The following is a 16021-nucleotide window of genomic DNA, read 5'->3' as shown; positions in this document are numbered from 1 at the left end:
AGCTGGTCGATGTTCATCTCTCATAGACGTTTCTAGCTCTCTATCCCTCTCTCCTCCTCTCTGTAAAAAATCAATAAAATATATATTTTAAAAAAACATATTATAAATAATATATAAAATAAAATGAGAAAACTTATGTAAAAGTACACATTGAAGGATATTCTCCCTTCAGACCTCAATAGAAAAGAATAGTTGTACATTATTTTTATGATATAAAGTTATAAACAAGTATATGTCCTAATATGTGCACAAAGCTATTTAATTTCTAAAAGGCCTTGAACAGAGCAAAACAATGTAAAGTGATATATATCCAAGTGCAAAATTATGAACTGGAGTGATATATATTTGAAATTAATTCTACTCATTCTACTTTAAATTGCTCTTAGCTCCCATTGTCCTTTTGTTAAATTGTCCTCCCACAAAGCCAAATCTGATTCTGCATTAGCTTAATGAATTCCACTAGCTCCACCCTGATGACTCCCTAGGACCCCACCTTATCCAACTTGCACATGGCCCAAGGCTCTCTTGGCACCAACCATCCTGGGCCTGAGTTGCAGTCTTTAAACATTCCAAGAGGAGTGGGGGGGCTGGCAGCTGGGTGGACAGCTGAGGTTCAGGGCCTGGTCCCCCAGGCACCATAGCAAAAACTGCAGCCTAATTCTATGACCCCAATGTGGTCAACTTCCACTATGGGGCTGAGCACCCTATGAAGCCTCACTGTTTGGCACTGATCCATAGTCGGGTCCTGCACTACAGGCTCTGTAAGAAGATAATCATCTTCAAGCCATACTAGGCCTCCCAACATGACATGTGCTGCTTCCACTCTGAGGACTGCATTGACTTCCTAGAGTCAGCCCCATCAATATGCAAAGCTTTACTAAGAGCCTTAAGGCCTTCAGTGTGGATGGTGACTGCCCAGTGTTTCCCAGGCTTTTTGAGTTTTGTTCCAATTACACAGGAATATCTCTTCAAGGAGCAACCCAGCTGAAGAACAAAATTTGTGATATTGCCATTAACTGGGATGCAGGTCTGCACCATGCCAAGAAGTTAGAGGTCTCTGGCTTCTGCTATGTCAATGACATTGTGATTGGCATCCTGGAACTGTTCAAGTACCACCCTCAGGTGCTCTACATTGATATTGATATCCACCATGATGATGGGGTTCAGAAAGCCTTCTATGCCACTGACCAGGTCATGACAGTGTCCTTCCACAAGTATGGAAACTACTTCTTCCTGAGCACAGGTGACATGTATGAAGTTGGAGCAGAAGGAGGCCACTACTACTGTCTCAATGTGCCCCTGTGGGATGGCACTAATGACCAGAGTTATAAGCTCCTTTTCCAGCTGGTTATCAACTAGGTGGTGGACTTCTACCAACACATGTGCAATGTTTTCCAGTGTGGAGCTGACTCTCTGGGCTGTGATGAATTGGACTACTTTAACCTCAGCATTTGAGGATATATAGGGAATGCGTTGAACATGTTAATAGCATCAGTATTCCTCTACTGGTGCTAGGTGGTGATAGTTATACTGTCTGTAATGTTGCCTGGTGCTGGAGACCTCACTGCTGGTAGAAGAGGCTATTAGTGAGGAGCTTCCCTAGAGTGAATACTTTGAGTACTTTGCCCCAAATTTCACATTCCATCCAGATGTCAGCATCTGCATCAAGAATCAGAACTCATGTCAGTATCTGGACCAGATCCGCTAAACAATCTTTGAAAATCTAAAGATGCTGAAACATGGGCCTAGTATCCAGATTCATGGTGTGCCCACAGGCCTCCTGACCAGTGACAGGACTGATGAGGCTGATGAAGAGGAAAGTGGTCCTGAGGAGAACTACAGCAGGCTAGAGGCACCCAGTGAGTTCTATGACAGAGACCATGAAAACAACAATGAAAATGATGTGGAGATTTAAGAGCAGCTGGGCTTGCTGTACCCCCAAGGAATTCCTTTTTACCTCTTGATTGGGTGGGAGAAAAAAAGTGGGGGTCCCCCAGTCCTGGACTGTTGCATTCACTGGTTTTACCATTGCAAGGGGACTGTTTGGAAGCCACAACTGGTTCTCAAACCAACTATCTCCTTTCTTCTCCCTCTTAAGTCCTGGCAATGGTACTTATTTGGGATTAGAGGAGACAAGAATAACTATTTCTAGAACATCTTTGGCAGTGGGCCCTAGATTCCAGTTCCAACCCTTCTGGCCTCCTTATTCATTCTCTGCTTCCCTTCAGCTCAGAGAATTTGAAGGATAAAGGAGTAATCAAGACTTAGGTTGCCTCTGGCATCCTCCTCTCATGAGTTCTAGCAAGACTTTTTTCCAGTGTAGATGAACAGTGAGGGGTTTTAGGGAACCAGAGCTTAACACATTAACCTTAGATAATGGAAAATACATTTTTGAGTTGGGAGATAATGTGAAAATGTCCTAAATTTTACCACTGTTTTTAACCAACAAACCAAGTTGGTATTTTTTGTAAAAATTATTTTTTAAAACCTCTCAAAGATGCTTATATGTCAACTGCAATTGAAAAATAAATTTAATTTGGAAAAAGCTTAAGTGCCCATCAGCAGGTGAGTGGATTAAAAAACTGTGGTACATCTACACAATGGAATACTATGCTGAGGTAAAGAAGGAGTTCTTACCATTTGGAACAGTATGGATGGAACTGGAACGCGTTATGCTAAGTGAAATAAGCCAGGCAGAGAAAGATAAATATCGCATGAACTCACTCATTTATGGAATATAATGAACAACATAAACTGATGAACAATAATAGATCCAGAGACAGGGAATCATTGATCACACCATTAAACCTCAGAGGGAAGGTAGGGGAGAGTGGGGTAAGGAGGAGAGATTAACCAAAGGACTCGAATGCATGCATATAAGCCTAACCAATGAACATACACAACAGGGGGTTGGGGTGAGGGCAAGAGGGAGGGGTATGGGAGATAATGGGGGAATAAGGACACACACTGTAATCAATAAAAAAAAATTTAAAAATAAAAATAAATTTAAAGATTTTTTTTAACTCTTAAGGCATTCCTGTCAAGCTCAGGGTTTGCCAGAAAATATAGGGAGAAATTGAGTTGTGTGACTCCAAGGGGAGGCCTAGAGGGATATTCACCATTGTCACTGTGTGAAGCACTCCCCTCATACAGTCTAACATGATTCGGTATGAGCCTGGTGAACTCCACTAGTTCTACTATAACAATTCCCTGAAACAGCATAATACCCAACATTTGAACAGGGCTCTTTCTGCAACAACCAGCCTAGGCCAGCATGGAAGTCTTTCTTTAAAAACTTGTGAGGACTGGCATGGCTCAGTGGTTGGGCATTGACCAATGAACAGGGAGATCACAGTTTGATTCCGGCCTGGGTTGTGGGCTTGATCGCCAGCAGCTAATCAATGATTCTCTCTCATCATTGATGTTTCTCTCTCTCTTCCTCTCCCTTCATCTCTGAAATCAATTAAAAAAAAATAGTTTTTTAAAGAAAACAAAACTTGTGAGGAATTCCATCAAGTTTGGTGGGTGCCAGATACATACAGGGAGAAACTGAGTTGTATGGATTCAGGGAGAGGGCTAGAGAAACAGCCACCATTGTTCCTGTGCTGAGCCCTCTCACCACACAACCAAATCTGAATCTGCATTAGCCTATTGAACCCAAGAACCTCCATTTTGAAAACTCTCTGAGAACCCTGTCTTACCACACATGTCCACAGGCACCTGGTGGGTGGTGGGTGGCTGTGGTATGCCCTGAGACATTTGCTGAGTGGCCACAGGCCCAGCACTGGCAACAAATATGAATCTGTATTAACCTGGTGAACACCATTTGCCCCACACTGGTGGTACCCTAAGACTCTGGTTCAGCCAACTCACATTCTGCCTTATGTTCTTTTAGCAGCTAAATATATTGGTAGCTGGAAGGAGTGGCAGGTCTCAGGGTAACTTGGGCATTTAACTGTCTTTCCCCAGGCCCAATACTAGTGAAAATTGTTCTCAGTTCATGGGGGGGACGGAGGACTATTTCTATGAGCATCTAAGCCGAACACAGGCAGCTACCATTGATAAATCATGTTGGAGCTCCTAACAAGTGATCCTGGGCCAGTCAAAGGCAGTGTCTGATATGGATTTTCTCCAGAGTATTTCCCAGGAGACCCCAGAACCAACACACCCAGTGGCTGGTCTCAGACAACAGAGCACCACTCAATTAGCTCTAAATGCAGCACACCCAAAGGGAGGCTTAGAAGATACCAGATCCTGTTGAATCCTGCTCTGTGGGGTCAAAGTACATAAGCTCATACACTGTAGTTGTGTACAATCCTGATAACCAGCCAGCCTGGGGGTCAATTTCACCCACTGATATGCCAACAGTAATCAAGACTCAACTACAAAAGGAGGGAACAGACAACACACAATTGACGTTCCTGAAGAAACTGGCTCACATGACTAACCAGACTGCACCACTGGGTACCAGACAATACCTACAACATAAGGCCAACCTATCAGGACTGAGGGACATAACAGATCTACCTAATACATAGAAACAACCACAGTGAGGGAGCAAAAATAGGAAGACAAAGAAACATACCTCAAATCAAAGAATACAAGAAATCTTCGGGGGGGGGGGGGGAATAAATGAAATGAATGAAGCAAGCTACCAGATACAGAGTTCAAAACAATGGTTATAAGGATGCTCAATGAACATGGGGGGGGGGGGGGAGAAATGGATGAACTCAGCAAGAAATAAAATAAACAGTAAGCATAAAAGAGGACATAGAAAACAAAAAAAGAACCAGTCAGAAATGAAGAATACAATATCTGAAATGAAGAATACAATAGTAGGTTAGATGAAGCACAGGATTGAATCAGTAATATGGGAGAAAAGGTAGCAAAAACACCCAATGAGAGGAACAAAAAGAAAAAACAATTTTTAAAAATGATGACAATTTAAGGGACCTTTGGGAAAACATGAAACATAACAATATTCACATCATATGCTTACCAGAGGGAAAAGAGAGAGCAAGGTATTGAAAATGTATTTGAATAAATAATAACTGAAAACTTCCTTAGCCTGATGTAGAAAAAGGACACACAAGCCCAGAAATCACAGAGAGTACAAAACAACATCAACCAAAGAGGTCTGTACCAAGACACATTATAATTAGAATGCCAAAGCTTAAAGACAAAGAGAATCTTAAAAGCAGTAAGAGAAAGAAAATTATCTACAAGGATGATCCCTTAAGACTGTCAGTAGATTTCTCAACAGAAACATTTTAAGACAAAAGGAATTGGCACAAAATATGTAAAGTGCTGAAAAGCAAGAATTTACAGCCAAGACTACTCTACACAGTAAGGCTATTATTTAAAATTAAAAGAGAAATAAAGATTCTCAGACAAGAAAAGCTAAAAAGTTTATTAGCACTAAACCAATATTATAAGAAAATTTAAAGGATATTATTTAAGATGAAAAAAAGAGGGACATAGCTATAATAAATAAAATTGCAATAAATATGTACCTATAAATAATAACTTTAAATGTAAATGGCTAAAATACTTCAATCAATAAAATGTAGGGTGGTTGAATGAATAATAAAATAAACCCATAAATATGTTGTCAACAAGAGAGCCACCTCAGAATGAAACACACACACAGACAAAAAGTAAAAGGATGGAAAAGATATTTCATACTAATGGAAATGCAAAAAAAAGCTGGAAGCAATACTTATATCAGACAAAATAGATTTTAAAGTGAATGCTATATATAATAAGACACAAAGAATAACACTGCATAATGACAAAGAGGTCAATCTTACAAGAGACTATAACTCTTTTTTATATATATTTTTATTGATTTTAGAGAGGGAGAGATAGAAACATCAATGATGAGAATCATTGATTGGTTGCCTCCTGCATGCACCCTACTGGGGATCAAGCTCACAACCTGGGCATGTACTCTTGACTGGAATTGAACCTGGGACCCTTCAGTCCACAGGCCAACACTATGTCCACTTGCAAACCAGCAAGGATGAGACTATAACTCTTGTAAACATGTTTGAATACAACATAGGAGCACCAAAACATATTAAGCAAAATTGATGGACATAAGGAGAGGAATCAACAATAACAGAGTGATAGTAAGTAATTTCAACACCCTCTTGACATCAATGGATAAATCTTCCAGACAGAAAATCAATAAGGAAACAGCTATCTTAAGAGACACATTAAACCAGATGGATTTAATTGATATTTTTCAGAGCATTTCACCCAGAAGAATATACATTCTTATCAAATGCACATGAAACATTTTCTAGGATAGCCCACATTTTGTGACATAAAATGACAAAAATAAATTTAAGAAGATTAAAATCATGTCACACATCTTCTCTGACCACAATGGTATGCAATTAGAAATTACAAGAAAAAATACTGAAAACCCACAAATGCATAGAAGCTAAATAACATGTTATTAAACAATAACTGGGTTAACCATGAGATAAAAGAAGAGATCAAAAGACACCTCAAGCAAATGAAAATGAAAACAAAATGACCCAAAATTTATGAAACACAGCAAAAGCAGTCCTAAAGGAGAAATTCATAGAGATGCAGGCCTATATCAGAAAATAAGAAAAATCTAATGTAAACAACCTAACCTTACACCTACACGAACTAAAAACAAAACAAAGAACACAAACAAAGCCAAAAGTGAGCGGAAGAAAATAATAGAGATCAGAGTGGGAATAAATAAAACAGAGTCTAAAAATCATCACAAAAGATAAAAGAAACCAAGACCTGGTTTTTTGAAAATGTAAACAAGATTGATAATACTTTAACCAGACTCATCATAAGAATGAAAGAAAGAGAGAGAGAGAGAGAGAGAGAGAGAGAGAGAGAGAGAGAGAGAGAGCGCAAATAAATAAAATCAGAAATGAAAGAAGTGACAGCTAACACCATAGAAAAAAAAAGTATTGTAAGAAAATACTAAAAAACACTATATGCCAACAAAAGAGGCAATCTGTAAGAAATGGATAAATTCCTAGAAACAATCTTCTAAGCTTGAATAAAAAATAAAAAGAACAAAAAACAAAATCTAAAAAGACTGATTACAACCAAATGAAATGCAAAATAGTAATTAAAAACATATCAACAAACAAAAGTCCTGGACTGGATAACTTTACAGGTGAATTTTACCAAACATTTAAATGAGAACTAACATCTTTCTATCTCATGCTATTCCAAAAAATTCAAGAGGAGGGAAGACTCCCAAGCTCATTTTATAAGTCCAGCATATCCTAATTCCAAAATCAATTAAAAACACTATAAAGAATGAAAATTATACAGCAATATTCCTAATGAACATAGATGCAGAAATTTAGCAAACCAAATTTAGAAATACATTAAAAATATCATACATCATGATCAGGTGGGATTTCTTTTTTCTTTAAAGTTGAAAGTTCTTTTTTAAAAATATTTTTTTATTGCTTTAAGAGAGGAAGGAGAGGGAGAGAGGGATAGAAACAGCAATGATGAGAGAGAATCATTGATCTGCTACTTTCTGCATACCCCCGATGTTGGATTGAGCTCACAACCCAAGAATATGCCCTGACTCTCAATCGAACTGTGACTTCCTGCTTCATAGGCTGATGCTCAACCACTGAGCCACACTGGCCTGGCTTAAGTGAGAATTCTTATAAGAATTCAAGATGGTTCAATATTAAAAAATTGGTTAATATGATATACCACATAAGCAAAGTAAAGGATAATAATCATATGATTACATAATAATGCATAAAAAGCATTTGAAAAAAACCAGCATCCATTATCATAAAAACTCTCAGCAAAGAGGGAAATGAGGGAACATACCTCAAAATAATAAAGTCCACATGCAACAAATTCATAGGTAACATCATACTCAATGGGAAAAACTAAAAGCTTCTTCCTTAAGATACAGAATGAAACACGTTTGTCCATTTTAACCAATTTTATTTAAAACTAGAGGCCCAATGGATGGATTCATGCCCCAGTGGGGTCCCTCAGCCTGACCAGCGGGGATCAGGCTGAAACTGGCTCTCTGACTTCCAAGGTGTCCTGAATTGTGAGAGGGCAGTTCTCAGGTGACACACCCCAGAATGGGCTCCCTCCTGTCTGGTTCCAGGTGTGTCACCAGAGAACTGTTGCTGCCAAGTGACCAAAGCTCAGCAACTCCTGCATTGAATGCTTCTGGTGGTCAGTGTGCATCAGAGCTACTGACATATATACACACACACATAGTATTGCAATTCCTAGCCATAGAAATTAGATAAAAAGAAGGAATAAAGACATCTAGATAAGAAAGCAAAAAGTAAAACTGTAATTATTTGCAGATGATATGATACTGTATATAAAGAACCTTAAAGATGTCACCAAAAGCTACCAGAACTGATAAATTCAGTAAAATAGCAGTGTACAAAATAAATATTCAGAAATCAGTTGCACCATCTCCAATCGGGAGATGTCGGACATCTCTCTTGCAATCTGGAACTGCTGGCTCCTAACCACTCACCTGCCTGATCACCCCTAACTGCCTCTGCCTGCCTGCCTGATTGCCCCTAACTGCCCTCCCCTGTGGCCTGATCTCACCCACAACTGCCTTAAAACTCCTCCTCAGCTCCCACCTTAAGCTCTGCCTTTGCTATTCACCCAAATTAGGTTTTAATTAGTCAGTTTCTATGCCAGTCAGCATCAAAAGCTCCACCTCCTAGGTAGCCATTGGCTCATCATAGTTCAACCAGGTTTGGTTCTGATTGGTTGGTTTCTATGCCAGTCAGTGTCTCTGGTCCTGATCAGAGAGGCAGGGCTGATCAGCAGCCCCCACAGAGGCCCAAAGAGAAAAAGAGGCAAGCTGCTGGCCAGGCCTGGAGACAGAAAGAGAAAGGCAAGATCTGGTCAACAGCTGCCATGGATGCTATGGATCAAACCCTGATTCTCTCCCCAGGCCTATCTCTAGCCTGATCTGCAGCCTCCTCGGTAGCCAGTGCTAGGTCGCCACAGCAACCCAGCACTGTCTACAGGACTGACTTCTGGTGTTTGGTTGAGCCTTCGGTCATTACAGTCACTGTCTTTTTATATATATAGATAATGAACTATCAGAAAGGGAAACTTAGGAAGGTTATTATAAATGTTATTTATAATCACAACATAAGAATTAAAATACCTAGGAATAAATTTAACCAAGAATGTAAAAGACTTGTACTTAGAAAAATTATAAGACATTGAAGAAGATACAAATAAGTGGAAACACATACTGTGTTCATAGATAGGAAGAATTAACATCATTAAATGTCCATACAACCCAAAGCACTCTACACTGAGTGGCCAGATTATTATGATCTCTGAACACATATTAATCTGGCCACTCAGTGCATATCCTATATAATAAAAGGCTAATATGTAAATTGTCCCCTCAACCAGGAGTTCGACCAGCAGGCAGGTTGGCCAACCACTCAGGTCCCTTCCCTCTGACCAGGCTGGCCAGACCCCACCCATGCACAAGTTCACACACACACACACACACACACACACACTGAATGGCCAGATTATTATGCGTCCAGAGATCATAATAATCTGACCAATCAGTGTATACTGGAATATTACTTAACTATAAAAAAGAATGAAATCTTATGATTTGCAACAACCTGAATGAACCTACAAGTTATTACACTAATTAAAGTAAGTCAGACAGTAAAAGAAAAATACCATATGATTTTTCTTATATTTGGAATCTAAAGAGCATAAAAAATGAACAAACAAAACAGAAACAGTCTCATAGAAACAAAGAACAAGCTGAGCGTTGCCCAAGAAAAGGGAAATGGGAGCTAAAGGCCTGACTATATTTCTCAGGCCCATCAACAAGGATCCAACATAGCTCTCAGTCCAGTAAGAGCACCCAGTTCTGATTAGGGAGATTGTGCCACTGTGTGCCAGGTGGTTACTAGAAATATAAGAGGAACACTTTGTAAAGTATGTTATTATATAACCACTATATTGTACACCTGAAACTAATACAAAATGATATTGAATATCAACTATAACTGATAAATAAAAGTAAAATGATAAGACCTCAAAATATACATACATGTGAACAAATACTAGAGCTTTACAATGAGAATATTTAGCAGGATTATTTCCAATTTCTAAACTATTTAGGAAGACAGAGGCATTTTAATAATGTCAATATATGTTTATTTTCATCAATAATAAGTATAAAATTAATTTTTTATAAATGTATTTATTTTTACTTTTAATATTTTTGCTATCTTTCAAATACTTGATATAAAATAAACAATGTTTCCTAATCAAAAAAGAAGTACAACATGGTAGTTACAAAACAGTCATGAAGATGTAAAGTACAGCATAATCAATATTTTATAATAATAACAGCAAAACATGCTGTTTAGACCAGACGTCCTTCTGGATGACCTTCCAGACGAAGCCAGTGATACAAGGGAAGACCAGGTCCCAGGTTCTAGAGGCCAGAGGAAAGGAAGGCCTACTCTTGCACAAATGTTGTGCATTGGGCCTCTAGTATTAACTATGTATGGTGCCAGGTGGGTCCTGGAAATATTACGGGGAATCACTGTAAAGTATAGAATTATCTAACCACTATGATGTACATATAAAACTAGTATAAAATAAAATTGAATGTCAACTGTAATTGAAAAATAAACATTTTAAATAAAAATAAATAAATTGTTCCTCTAGAAATTTTTATATTCACTAGTTGCTTTATGAAATTTGCTATAAACAAGACATCTAGAAATTCTAATATTGTATGAAAATGCAGGTCTTGCTATTTTGAAGGGAATTTTGAGAAAGAGGTCAATGAAAAATAAATATCAGCAGTTTCTACACATTTAGCCAAAATAAATTTTAGCACAAGTTCAAAAGCAGCAATCGGGGTTGATAGCAAAATTATAAAGTAGTCACCCTACCTCAAGGCATTCTTTCAGTTGTCCAATAAATTCCATGATGTCCTTTGACTGTGTTGAAATAATTCTGCTAAGAAACCCATGTTCTACAGAAAAGATCCCGTCTAGTTTTAAAACTCCCAGTTCTCATTGCTGCCAGTGTAATAAATGTTTCTTCATTCATTCAATTAAAAAAAAAAAAGAAATCTATGCTCTACTCTAAGTGTTGTAATCTACAGCACCTAGGCCCAATTCAGGTTTCTGTGTTTTTATAAAGAAAGTTTTACTGGAACAAAGCCATGCCCATTCAGCTATGTGTTGTTATGGCTGCTTTTGCAATACAGAAAGCAGTTGAATAGTTGTGATAGAGATTATATGACCCACAAAGACTAAAATATTTACTGTCTGTACCTTTAGAGAAAAAGTGTGCCAACCCCTGCAACCCACTTGCTGACTAAAATCAAGGACAATGTATTTAACCTATCCATGGGAGATTTTACTTTAAAAGATAGCCACATTACTCCATCTGGAGATTGCCTGGGAGAAAAATTGGGGGCAGAGAGAGTCTGTTTTATACACCCTGTCCATGCTTATTACTCTTTCAAAGTGATATAAGTCAGCATGTGATATCCTACATTGAGAAGTTGGCCTAATTTTGAATTTGGGGTGACTGTAGACTGCATTATAACAAAGGCATGTGGAGCCTAATCTGCAGTTAACTGCCTTTATACCATTCTTTTACTTAAGCAAACCTCCGTATAGCCAAAGTCAGCTTTGCAGGGTCTACTAATCTCTTAGAAGATTTGCTCTGAAATAATATAGCTGAAACACATTAGCTGTCCAACATTCTTCATAAGGTTTTGAAAACTTTGAGAATCATAGCAATGATATTTCTTGGAATACTGAGCAATGTGCTGCAGCACTGTTGAGCTTCATAAACATTCCTCTCAAATCGGAATTGACAATCAGTCTGATACAACCCATAGCTCATCCTCCCAAATAATGTGGTTAAAAAGATAAGGAACACAAATGATGTAAAATAGTGGCTGTAATAACTGGAAAAACAGATAGAAGACAGGAATCAAGGCAAAATCTCCATTCTGAGTATGCAAAGCTTCCAGATGGAGCCATGCTACATAAGTAATTCTAAAGCTATAACTTACTTGTGTCAAAGGGTCTTTGATAAAAGAAGCTGGAGAAAAGAAAGCAAAAAAAGATTAGTCTGACTTTCTTTGTTCTTCATGGACATATTCCAAGGTAAAGTTCAAACTAATGTTAGTCTTGGTTATTTATTTTTATTATGTCTACCACAAAAATAAAGCATTCTCCTTATTTTTTCCATTAAGCTGCAGGTCTTACCTATATTTTCAAATAAAAGAAGTAGGGGGAAGCTTCTTTTTAACAATGGAATCTAAATAAATGTTAGCAAAATGTATGGTTTCGGCACTGAGAAAGGGAAATTTTAAAAGTACATCTTTTGCAACAAGCAACATACAATGACATATCAATAGTTTCATGCATTTCACTTCTCAGTTGTTCTTTGAGAGGAAAAACCAGAATGAAAGCTATTTCTAAAATAATATGGTTATTTGAGGTCTCTATGTTCTAACTTGTTATAAGTATATTCAACTCTGTGCTTACTTTTTGAACCAGGAGTCACAGTTTGATTCCCAGTCAGGGTACATGAAGGGTTGCAGGCTCAATCCTCAGTGGAGTGGTCGAGAGAGGAATGTAAGAAGCAGCTGATCTCTGATTCTCTCTTATCATTGATGTTTCTATCTCTCTCTACCTCTCCCTTCCTCTCTCTGAAATCAATAAAAACAATTTTTAAAGAAAAGGAGGCTTGTTAAATATAATCAAGACTATTTAGTATTTTCTGTGTGCGTTCTTTTTAAGTAGGATGCTCTTTCAAAGAATACGTCAATTTGTCCCTACATTAGTTTTGTTGTGGTTGTTATTTCTTATTGTTAACCTCTCTGTGAAGTATTATTAGATAACTCTATGTTCTATTCAACATGCAGCTGTAAACAATAAAATAAATATCTGTATTGAATGGTTAAAAAAAAAAAAAAAAGGAGGTCTTTACCACAGTCCCTGAGAGGTTACTTACAAATGTGCCTTTACATAGAGGTGTCAGAGCAAGGCAATAGGACAAGTCTCAGGGTACCAGGAACTTCATCATTTACTTTGGAGAGCCCAAATAAATGAAACGCCACCAGGTTAACATTTTTGTAGTGACGCATCTATCCTATTCATAAGCTTAGGGACAAGGAGAACTAGAGTCGTAGAATGGGCATGTGCACTTAAAGCTGAGTAAGCTACTTTCAACCAGTCACTGATGGGGGACTTTGGACCATGTCCACCAGACAGGAAAGCATGAAAACAAACACTAAAGGCAGAGAACTGGAACACCATTGAGTTCTCCTAGGTTCTGTATTTAAGGTAAATTTCACTTTGCCCCAAATCAAAAGACTTTGGTCTTTTCTGGATGCCAAGTTAACACATCAGGTTAAGGGGATAAATTTAACCTATACACAGAAAGAGCAGGCAAAGGACTTTTCCATTGTAAATCAGATAATGATAACCCCCCGTTCAATCTTCTCAGTGGGTTCCAATCATTTTTAGAATCAAATCTGAAATCATGTTGGCTCATGATATTGATTTATCATGAATCAATATGGTCCTACCTGTTCTGTATTCTATCCACCTCTCTGTCTTCATGTGTCACTGCTTTGAACAGCATGTTCCAGCCACATACTTCTCCTTGTCATTTCTAGAACATGCCAAACTCATGCTCACCTCAGAACCTTTGAATTTGCTGTTCCCAGAGCCTGGAATGCTCTTCCCCTGGACCTTTGTACAGTTTACTCCCTCACAACATTCCTGTCTTTAGCCAAACATCACCACCTAAGAGTGGCTGCCCCTGAATTCCTGATTTAAATCCCCCCATTCTCTCTATATTGCCTTACCTTGATCTAATTTTCCTCCTAATAATTATTATCATGTGATGATATAGTACCTATTTATTGATTTATTATCTATCCCGCACCCGGGTGCAAGCTCCATGAGGGCAGGGATTTGGTTGGGTTTGTTCACTTCTTAGCCATGAGATTTGAAATAGGCGTACAATGGGTATGCAGCAAATATTTGTGGAATGAATAAATTAATTAAAATAGATATTTAAATAAAACCAGCTTTTGTACAAATTGTCCTTCTAAACTATGCTAGACTTAAAATATCTCACAATTAAACATATAAAAATCAATAAAATAGGTCCAGAGGCATAGAACAGACTGACAGACCTAAGAGTGTTTGTGTGGGTTGGGGAGGTGGGGTGGAGGTTAACCAAAGAATTTATATGCACATATGCACAGCCCATGGATACAGACAATAGTTTGGTGAGGGCCTGGGGTGGGGCAGGAGTTGGGTGGAGGTGGGGCAAAGGGGAGAATAGGAATGGATAATACTGTCAACCATAAAAAATAAAATTTAAATAAAATGTTTAAAGACTTCTGAAAAAGTTAATTCCCTAAGTCAGTGGTTGGCAAACTCATTAGTCAACAGAGCCAAATATCAAGAGTACAACAATTGAAATTTCTTTTGAGAGGCAAATTTTTTAAACTTAAACTTCTTCTAATGCCAAGTCTTTAAAATAGATTTGCCCAGGCCATGGTATTTTGTGGAAGAGCCACACTCAAGGGGCCAAAGAGCCGCATGTGGCTCGTGAGCCACAGTTTGCTGACCACAGCCCTAAGTGATCTTTGCCATTCCACAATTTAACTCTCTCACATTTCAACTTCTTCCTACAAGCAGCCATTTAGTAGCAAGACATAAGACTGGTATAATGCCTATTATTTGGTGTCAGAGTATCTAAACACCTAAATTATATGATTATCTGACCACTATACTATATACCTGAAACTAGTATAAAATCACATTGAATCTCAACTGTAACTGAAAAAAAAAAAAATTTTAGCCTAGACAAAAAATATTAAAAACACCCTCAAAACAAGTATGGGAGAAGATTTAAATATCTTCTGTTCAAATTAATCCCAGAAAAAGAAGACATAATCACTCCAATGAAAAATTAGACCTACAGAGATTGTTGATCTATTTAAACAAACTCAAGACACAACTTATTGTCATCCCTTAGGAAGAACTATATAACTGCATACTTTTGCATCTGAAGCAGCTTATGCCACTCAATCAATAGGACACTCTCATACTTTTAATGGAATGGTTGTGATGGACTGACTCTGGGGCACCTTGGAGAGAAAGTTGGCAGGTTCTGCATCTATCTGTGGTCATGGGCAAAGATTTTATGTGCATCAATAAAACTCAACAGCTCAGCCAAGTATTGACAAAGTCACCATTATTAGCTCCACTGTGTGCCAAAGTGAACAAATGTTTTCTTCATTATCTTACATTACTCCCTTCTGGCATCCCATATTCTACTTTGGTCAAATTGGGTACAGCCCTTCACTGATAATGTCCTGTGTTTCTCTGTCTTAATATCTTTGCTCCTACTGTTCCCCTACCTTGTATTATAGGGTTTTTGCATGTACCTAACATGCAAAACCCTATAATTCACCTAGTAAACTATACATAAATCCATTCATTCACTCAAGTACAAACTCACATCAAAGAGGAAAAGAAAATAAGTAAACTAATTTAAAAGTCTGATAATTGCTAAAACTTACAGTAGAAATATGGCAGTGGGGATTTTTGATGCCAGATTGAGTTGCTGAGAGTCTTAGACTCGCAGTCAAGTTCCAAGAGGGATTATCTCCAGTATTAAAGATCAAGGTGACTAGATTGATCTAAATCTGGGTTAGCCAAAACATTGTTTAACAAATAATTTTAATGCTTTCATACCAAATCAAAAAGGCACATTTCCTGACACAGGGGTGAAAAAAAAAAAAAAAACACTGATAAACCAACAAATACGATAAATTGGATACATGATGTTTAACATGTTCATGGTTAGGAACATATCAGCTTGTTCCCCTTTACCTCCATGACAGTGCATAACAATGTCTTTTACATAATAAATAATTAATAAATATCTATGAAATTGAATG

General features: G+C 37.8%; 1 pseudogene; it reads left to right on the top strand.

The window, feature by feature from the left end:
* Window positions 1–673: 673 nt before the first annotated feature.
* Window positions 674–2253, top strand: LOC118728173 (annotated as a pseudogene).
* The last annotated feature ends 13768 nt before the right edge of the window (window positions 2254–16021 follow it).

The sequence above is a fragment of the Pipistrellus kuhlii genome, unplaced genomic scaffold (genome assembly GCF_014108245.1).
Source record: "Pipistrellus kuhlii isolate mPipKuh1 unplaced genomic scaffold, mPipKuh1.p scaffold_m20_p_29, whole genome shotgun sequence".
Classification (NCBI taxonomy): Eukaryota; Metazoa; Chordata; class Mammalia; order Chiroptera; family Vespertilionidae; genus Pipistrellus; species Pipistrellus kuhlii.
This window is presented reverse-complemented; position numbering and strand designations above follow the sequence as displayed.